This window comes from Lactuca saligna, chromosome 8, assembly GCF_052625555.1.
Source record: "Lactuca saligna cultivar CGN05327 chromosome 8, ASM5262555v1, whole genome shotgun sequence".
Lineage (NCBI taxonomy): Eukaryota > Viridiplantae > Streptophyta > Magnoliopsida > Asterales > Asteraceae > Lactuca > Lactuca saligna.
Genome location: NC_136424.1, coordinates 285,855,463 through 285,863,417, shown reverse-complemented (window position 1 = coordinate 285,863,417; position 7,955 = coordinate 285,855,463).

Below are 7,955 nucleotides of genomic sequence, written 5' to 3'. Positions count from 1 at the left end.
AGTCGTGCCTTATAAGTGTGTACATTACCATCCATGTCGGTCTTCTTCTTGAAGATCCACTTGCACCCTACAGTCTTACGACGTGGTACATTCTTAACCAAGTTCCAAACTTGATTGTCATACATGGACTGTATCTTGATATCCATTGCCTCTTTCCACTTGGTTGACTCAGGGCCTGCGACGGCTTCCGCGTAATTGTTAGGTTCATCTAGACCTATCAGTGTCCCATCACTGATAAGTGTATCACCTTCCGCAGTAATATGGAATCCATATTAATGCCCAGGTGCATTCCTAACCATTGTGGAACGCCTTAGAGCTAAATACTTATCAATTGGCTCAACAGGAGTTTCCTCCTCAAGTTGAGTGCTAGGGTTTGAAGTTCCTTCACTTATTGACTCTTGAATTTCTTCAAGGTCAACTTGCTTCCCACTGTTTCCTTGGCTTATGAACTCTCTCTCTCTCTCTCTCTCTCTCTTAAGAATGACCTCCTAGCTATAAAGACCACATTTTCACTAGGTCTGTAGAAGAGTTTACCAAAGGATTGTTGTGGTAGCTGATGAAAATACACCTCTCGCTTCGAGGTTTGAGCTTATCATGAGTCTCGCGTCTCACGAAATCCTCGTAACCCAAAATCTTGATGTGGTCTAGTTTGGGTACTTTACCAGTCCACATCTCATCAGGAGTTTTGGCAACTTTCTTTGTAGGGACCAGATTAAGGATATGGGCGGCAGTATGTAAGGCATACCACCAAAATGAGATTGGTAGCGAAGCTCGACTCATCATGGAAGGAACCATGTCCAACAAGGTTCGATTACGCCTCTCAGCCACACCATTCAACTGTGGTGTCCTGGGAGGTGTCAATTGTGAGACAATCCCACATTCCCTAAGATAGTCGAGGAACTCTGAACTAAGATACTCACCACCTCGATCGGATCGAAGCATCTTAATGTTACTGCCCAATTGATTCTCGACTTCCTGTTTAAACTCCTTAAACATTTCCAAAGTCTCTGACTTATGCTTAATTAAGTAGACATATCCATATCTATTGTAATCATCAGTAAAAGTCAAATAATAACAATTAGCATCCCTTGTGGCATGTTTGAAGGGTCCACACACATCCGTGTGTACAAGATCCAACAAACCTTCACCCCTCTCACAAGAACATGTGAAGGGTGACTTTGTCAGTTTTCCAAGTAAGCATGATTCGCAACTATCATCTGACCTAAGGTCAAGTGACTCCAAGACTCCATCCTTTTGGATTTGGCCAACGCGTTTCTTGCTTATATGTACAAGACGACAATGCCATAATGACGCTTTATCGAAGTTATTATCATTAACATAATCAATACAAAATACATTATTTCCTAAGTTATCAACCGCAGATACAATTTCATACACACCATCACAAGGTAATACTTTAAAATAAAGAACATTATTAAAGAAAGCATTAATCGAACCAACTTCATTATCAAATGAAAAGGTAAAACCTTGTTTATACAATGCATGAAAGGAAATAATGTTTCTTGCCATTTATGGCAAATAACAACATTTATTCAAATCTAAACTAAACCCATTACTTAGCGATAAAGTATAAACTCCAATCTTGGTGACAAGTAGAGCTTTCCTATTCACCATGATTAATTTTATTCTTCCTTGCTCCACATTCTCACTTCTTCATAGTCCCTGCAAATCAGAACAAATATGAATACCACAACTGGTATCAAGGACCCAAGAGTTAGAATGGGGTGAGTTATTAGATAAGATAGTGTAAATACCAGCATGGTTTGGTTTAACTTTCCCATCCTTCACATCTTGTAGGTACTTTGGGCGGTTCCACTTCCAATGTGATTTTTTATGGCAATAGAAGCATTCAGCCTCCTTTGGGTCAGAAGAAGGAGTGACAAAACCTTTCTTGGTTCCACTTGAAGAAGAGCCTGTTGAATTAATGTCTAAGTCCATAACTATAATTTGTAAGACTTGACCCGACCCGACATGGTCCATTTGGGTTGCATGGCATCATGCGTTTGGATAGACTAAAATGAGAGAAATAACACTTAAGGTTTGTTAATATATTATAAGTTCTAATATATTAATCAGGTTATTTAATTAGTATTGATCAAGAATTAATTAAGTGATCAAAAGGAGACTAATTAAATACATGGGTTGATTGTGTAAATCATTCATTCTTATATATGTGAGCTTGTGATCCAAGATTCCTTATGTTGGACTAAGTCCATGGGGGTGACCCATGGATACTCCATGGAGCATAAGGAATTGGTAAAGTCATGAGTTACATGGTGTAACCCTAATAGCCACCATATAAAAGAATCCCATGGCTCAAGAAATCGTACACTATGTGTGAGTGTGAGGGCTAGTCGATTTCAAGGAGTGTTCAAGTTTCTCTCAAGTTATTCCAAGTGTATTTGGTGTTGTGTGAACCATTTGAGGTGTGAGTGTGAGGGCTAGACTATTTCAAGGTATGTAATTCTAACTTGATATATATATATATATATATATATATATATATATATATATATATATATATATATATATTCATATGAATCATATTATTATGTGTCACACCCCAAAACCAAGAACGACGGAAACGTTCTGGGGCGGAGGACGTCATGTAAGTATCACAACACAGTAAATGTAAATAAGCAAACAACATCATCCATTGCATTAAATATATAATTTTAATACAAGTGTGTTCTGTACAGTATAGACACCAAAAATAACGTATATCAAAATAATAAGATGAGTCTTGAATGCGCTCCATCTTCTTAAAAGCTGGCCTCGGTACCTGTCTACTGATGACCTGAGAATACAAGTTATTTTGAAAGAGTTTATCAGCATTAAGCTGGTGAGTTCATAAGTATTTTAGTGTCGGTATTTGTCATCCAAAAATGTTTGAACATGTATAAAGTATAAGTTTGTAAAATGTATGTAAAGGTTTGCAATTGTTTGTAAAAGTTTGAATCTCTCAGAAAAACCTATATTTTCTATTAAAGTAGCCTTCTACCAAGGCTTAAATGTTTTGTATGCTCGTTTGATGTAAAAGTGTGTAATTTCCCAAATGTAACTATCATTTAACAAAATATAGTTTGTACATAAACGTTTAAGTGAGGTTATCACTGAAAATATGTAATGGGTAAATCATTGTAGTACTGTAGCCTAGTATTATAAGAACTACTGTTGTACTAACTACCTTAAACCGGATTTATATTAAGGCATTACGTGATAAATTGCACCATACTATCGACTAGTAACAACGACAAATGAATGGTCGTAATAACGAAATGACGTTTGGCACCCGCAGACCTGCAGGTCCGGCTGTAGCTAGCAGCAAGGTGTAGGATTGTCAATCCAGTATAGATCTATACGCAAACTCACGCTCTCTCTTCAAGAGAATTTTGGCTACAACTCGAGCCATGACAGTTAAGTCATGCTCCGATTTAAATCACAATAATAAAGTATTCATGTATATGTACTGTTTCTCGTTCTAGTATAGTTGTATATGTATCGTTTCTAGCATCATTGTATATGTATTGTTTCTAGCATCATTGTATATGTATTGTTTCTAGTATATGTATATGTATTATTTCTAGCATCATTGTATATGTATTGTTTCTAGTATATGTATATGTATTGTTTCTAGCATCATTGTATATGTATTGTGTTACCCCGATGGTAACTAACTATTGATGTACTGATAAATATGAATATGGAAGTACTTTTATGTCTATACATGTATATATGATATATAACTAATATTGAAACGACCTTCGGATGGTCACCCGAAATCCCACCAGACCACATCTCAGTGCGCGAAAAGGAAATAGGGTGGATGGCCTTCCTAAGCCCTTTAAACATTACTTATATATATATATATATATATATATATATATATATATATATATATATATATATATACATATATGGGCATGCAATTTATAAGAAGTAAAACAAAGTTTAATAAAAGCATTTGATAAGTAAAAAGAGTTTGTAAAACATTTGAAGTGAAATAGTTTGATAAACAGTTGAACAGTGATAAAATCATTGGTTTTCTAGTTATTAATCACATGTGATTAATGCAATCACATGTGATTGATGTAATAACTATAAATATTTGACTTGTATTCCCCCCATAAAGTATTTAAAACATTTAAAAGTATTTCAAAGGTTGATTAAAGGGGTATAAACTCACTTGTGGTGAGTAGATTGAATTGATGTATCGGGTACCGTGCTAAGTGTCAAACGGAGACTTGTTCACACGTTCGAGCCTAGTTATCATATAATAAGCATATATATAACTAATTAGCCACATAATAACTTAACAAAGTAAGTTAACACAATTAGGAACATGTATACACTTTGCATAAGTGTTATAGGTCCTAATGGTTGCATCTAAGTTGATACGGGACAAGGCAAAAGGGTTTGAAACATCAAATGGCCTTGCATAAGAGTTCACCACCCAAAAAAACCCCACCCTTTGGAGTTTACGGCCGTAAACGCATGGGTTTATGGCCGTGAACTCCTCATATGGTGGTTTTGGGTGTTTTAAAGTGTTATCTTGATCCAAGAACACTCCTAGCTTTGTTGGAATAATACATGAAGTAGTTTAAGGCCCTAGAATGCTCCATAGGGGAGTTTACGGCCTATAGTCCATATACCCTAGAGTTTACGGCCGTAAATTCCTATGGGTGATGGCTTTTAATTCATTTGAGGCCCTTGCATGTGTAGGATAGCTTCCATACTTTTATCTAAGGCTAATGGGGACAAGATGCACACATTTAGGTCATCACTTGGAGTTTACGGCCCAAGATATGTTCCTTGGCTGTAAACTCCTTTTAAGGAGTGATTATGAAGTCTTTTGATCCCCATTCAAGTCCCATGTGTTCAAGGTAAAGTATCTTAAAGCCTTAGGGGTGTTTGTGGTGCATTTTACCCTTAGAAAAGGGGTTTACGGCCCAAGATCTTTCCTTGGCCGTAAACTCCTATAATTCTATCATTTTGAAGTGTTTTGAAGTCCAAAATAAGCACAGGTATTAGTGGTTAAAGTCCTTAGGCTTAAGGAGGTAAGTTAGGGCAGTTTTGACCCTTAAAAAGGGGTTTACGGCCCAAGAAGTTCCTTGGCCGTAAACTCCTCTAACTTATTGATTTTGGATGCTTTCTAGTCTCTAAAGATCATACACAAGGTCCTTTACAAGTTGTCTATCAAGGGAATGGGACTAGGAAGCCTTAAAGTTCCATTTTGGAGTTTACTCCCCAAGAACATTCTTGGGCGGTAAACTCACGGATCTTGTATTTTGGACATGTAATTGATGTTATAAAGCATATAACAAGTATTAAAACACGTTTAGGAAAGTAGACTCACAATCCGGGATGAAAACCCAAAGATCCGTCAGAGAGAATTGGCTTCTCTCCAGTTGGAATTGTGAATAATGAATTAATTAAATTCAGAAATCTATTTATAGTCCTGGAATATTTTGACAGAAAATATTTTTATTCCGGAAGTCGGACTTTAACATTTTGAAACTTACAATGTTCAAGTTTCACGATTACAGGAGCATCCATTCTCCGGATATGTCCGGAAACGTAAACCCTAATGTACACAAACTTGTTCGGACAAGTCTGAAAATTACAGAAACTGGACTAGCTTTTATTGAATAGATAATGTTCGTACAAATGGAAATTTCGGGTTGTCACATTATGCTAGTTGGGATGAATACCTTGGAAAGTTCATATTTGCATGTATCATAGAGAAAACATAGATCCAAGGCATTTAGGGTTGCATGTACACTTAGGAGTGTTAGAATGCTCAAAAACCCAACAGTGGTGTCAGAGCCTAGGTTTGTTTTCTTGTTATACTTGCAAAACTGCTTAAAAAATCAAAGTTGTTGCCGTCTGGGCATCAGACTCGGCGAGTCCATGCGTAAAAGTGATAAAAAAACGATCCAACTCGCCGAGTTGGTTCATGCACTCGACGAGTTGGACCCCCAGACATCATAAATTTGACTTTTTTTTTTGCTGGAATTGGACTAGGAACAGTACCCTAAGATGTTCTTGAACTTATAAACTTGTTTTTGATGTGGTAATGTTCATGCTAATCCAATTTCAAAGATAATTGTCAATGGATTCATGTTTTGTATTAGTTTAAGGGTTAGAGTAATTACATGAAAAATTTTGATTTGAATTATCTTGTTCTGATGAGTTGCTTAGATTAATAGAAAGGTTGATTTATTGAGTGTCTTTGATCCATTTTAATCTAAGAGTTGAGTGTAAAATGTGTTTGTGTAACTTGTTCTCAAGTTACATGAAGAGTCACATTAAAGTCTCTTAAAACTCATAAATATTGGCAAAGGTTACAAAATGAAGAGTCTTGTTTTCATTGAATGTTTTTATTACTCCATGACTTGTCCTCATGTTATGGAGGTTCAAGAGTCACTTCATTAAATCATTAAAATTTGTAACCTTAATTAGTTCCATAACATATTATGTGCATATTCCAATTAAAGTTGGCTTTGCATATGAGTTCTTAGAGTTCTCAATTGGTTTCACAACAACTTGGAAGAAATGGCAGGCCCTTGTGCTGCCAGGTGGCAAGAACTTAAGATTGCACAAGTTCAATCCATATGAGTTTGGATTTGTCACTAACCTTGTCTTGTGATTATGGTTTTGACAATTTCATATGGATAGGAACTCATACACCATATCAATCTAAGTGTCATAAGGTTTCTTTTCGATTCATGAAAATAATGGTGATGAAACACTTTCACTAAGTAGATTTTAGCTAGATAGCAATTGTGATATTTGCATTCTCAAAGTCGTTAGTGGAGCGTGTGTGGTTTACCGACACACTAACATGGACTTGTGAGAAGTGGAAAAGGTCTAAACAATCGAGACTATGATTACGGCATCCCTTTTCATAGTTCTTAAATTTTTTAGACACACCGGTGAGCTCTCTAAGATAAGGTGTATGATATTGATAAAGTTTTATCAAAGCAATCTAGTATCAGAAATCTGAACTTTGGTAAGAAAGTCAATAAAGTATTGATTTCTAGAAGTCCAACTGATTTTTGAGTACATGTCCAAGCTAGTGGGAGCATAATTGTTATGCTATTAATAGTCATGTTAGTGGGAGCATGATAATTATGATAAACATTGCAAGTTAGAAATGTTAATTATATAAAACAAAAAGGTTTCAGTTGGGAAAAAGTTTTTTTGCTATAATTAAAGGAGGGGAAATTATACTTCATCTCAAATCTAAAAGCTTAGATTGAGGTTTTAATCGCATTTAGTCAAGGATATATATATATATATATATATATATATATATATATATATATATATATATATATATATATATATATATATATATATATATAATTTCATGTTGGAATGGCTCAACATAAGGAAATTTTGTATATGGGTCCATTATTTGCATTCTAAAATTCGATTATAATTACGGAATCCGTTTTCATAATCTAAATTATGAGAACTTGGAAAATAGAAATGGAAATGTTATAGCAAAAGACTGGTTTAGTCTTTATGTGAGACATCATGAATCGTGTCCCATATGCCTCGGATATAGGATCGATTACATGTGCTACATTCATCCGTTCTAAAATTTTGCAAATGTCTGGGGCATTAAGAAGGGTAAAGGTCTACAATTGGATATGACTAAAAGGATTAAACAATTGTCGAGGACAATCTAAGGTTTACCAAAGGTTGGGTGCTCAAGGACAGTTGGAATGCTCTGTAATGGAAACTGGAAATGTTTCAAAGTTAGAAATTATTCAATCCGTGTAAGATTAGAAAACTTAATGCAAGAAGGATGTTTCCAAGGAGCCGATCTCCTTTGGAATGCTCTGTAATGGTTGTTTTCAAGTCTTTTTGACTTTGTGCATAATCATTACAAGAGGATTAATGCATATAAGTTTAGAATCTAACAG